Below are 1,439 nucleotides of genomic sequence, written 5' to 3'. Positions count from 1 at the left end.
TATTCCAACCCCCCACCCCCCCCCAAAAAAAGATAAAAAACAACAGAGAAAAGAAAATCCCCGCCATGTGGTCGGGAGAAAATGCAACTTTCTACTTTTGGACGTTGGTGCCGTGAACACTAATTGAAGCACCAAATGTTAATGTTAATTAAAGCACCATAATCTCAAATAAACATCGTCCGTATGGAAACCAAAGATCGTACATAACAAGATAGTTCACCCAGCTAAAAAAGTCCGCGGAAGTCCGCTCATTGGTTCAGATGGCTGAGCAGTCTATGTGTTGACGGTCTTTTTCGTTTCTTCAGAAGAAGAATAGGAATAGCACTTCTTGCTGGTTTCGCTTTTATTATTTTTCACATAAATAGGGTAAGTCTGTTCACAAAGTCTGCACCTTTTTGGAGAGGGCGCCATCCAATTTTGGGGACATGACACCTTTTTAATTGGCTAAAGAAGATGGGTGAACTATCTTGTTATACACGACCCTCGATACTCTCAAACACAAACAACTTCGTGTTGCATACTCTCAAACACACATCTTCCGGCCTCCCGTCATGCAACAGTGGATGGAAACACCCCGAGGAGGTAGGTAAACAACATGAAACCAATTTGGAAAAAGAATATTGGGAAGACTACCGTAACGAGCGACCACTATTAAATCTAGATTATACTCAATGGCTTCCAAAATCATGATGGAAGACCGAAAGCCACTGTCATAAGATCTGTTCATGACAAAATTACGGTCGATCGCGCATTTTTAGGCCCAGTGCAAAATTTTGAAGGTCTGATTCAGGGATTAGTAGACTTGAGTCAAGGCACAGCCATTGTTGACCCCGCAGACTTTATCTACTTCCGTTGTTTGGGAGCGCTGGTTTGCCAGGTTTTCATCTATTTCTAACCAAATTCTCACCTCGATTAATTCTAGCAAAATACTTAATTATTAGGCAGAAGGTCAGGAATTCCACAACGACGGTAGGGCAGGGCTTGGGATAGGGGTAGGGGCAGGGCTTGGGATAGGTGTAGGGGTAGGGGTTGGGATAGGGGTAAGGGTAAAGGTTGGGGTAGGGGTAGGGGTTGGGAAAGGATGGGCAGGAGTAAAGTCTGGGGTAGGGGTAGAGGTAGCAGATCTCTTCTTGTGTTTGTTGAAGATTAGGGGTTGGGATGGGGGAAGGAGGTAGGGTTAGGTCTCTTTCATTGTGTTTATTGAGGGTTAGGTGTAGGTCGTTGGGGTTAGGGTTGGGATAGGGTGGGGGTAGGATTAGGAGCAGGGTTAGTCCTTCCGAATATTAATCCACAGACAGGTAAAAGAGACCAAAACAGCACTTGTACATGGATGACTCTCTCTCTTCTATCCCGTGGTTGGGGCAACCCTTGGGGCACCACTGCATTTGAAAACCAGCTCTCGCCATCTATTTTTGTCCTCTACTCTCCTCAGATTGTCC

At 45.0% G+C, this 1,439-nt stretch overlaps 1 protein-coding gene across 1 annotated transcript in view; it reads left to right on the top strand.

The window, feature by feature from the left end:
* The first annotated feature begins 538 nt into the window (after positions 1-538).
* LOC101850485 overlaps positions 539-1,439 on the top strand; it is a 6,238-nt gene continuing 5,337 nt past the window's right edge. The window contains exon 1 of the mRNA XM_005100269.1: positions 539-582. The gene's annotated coding sequence lies outside the window, so the exon portion shown is untranslated. The remainder of the gene's footprint in view (positions 583-1,439) is intronic.

Source organism: Aplysia californica, unplaced genomic scaffold, assembly GCF_000002075.1.
Source record: "Aplysia californica isolate F4 #8 unplaced genomic scaffold, AplCal3.0 scaffold00242, whole genome shotgun sequence".
Classification (NCBI taxonomy): Eukaryota; Metazoa; Mollusca; class Gastropoda; order Aplysiida; family Aplysiidae; genus Aplysia; species Aplysia californica.
The sequence above is the reverse complement of the archived record's forward strand: the minus strand, read 5'-3'. Positions and strand labels throughout refer to the sequence as shown.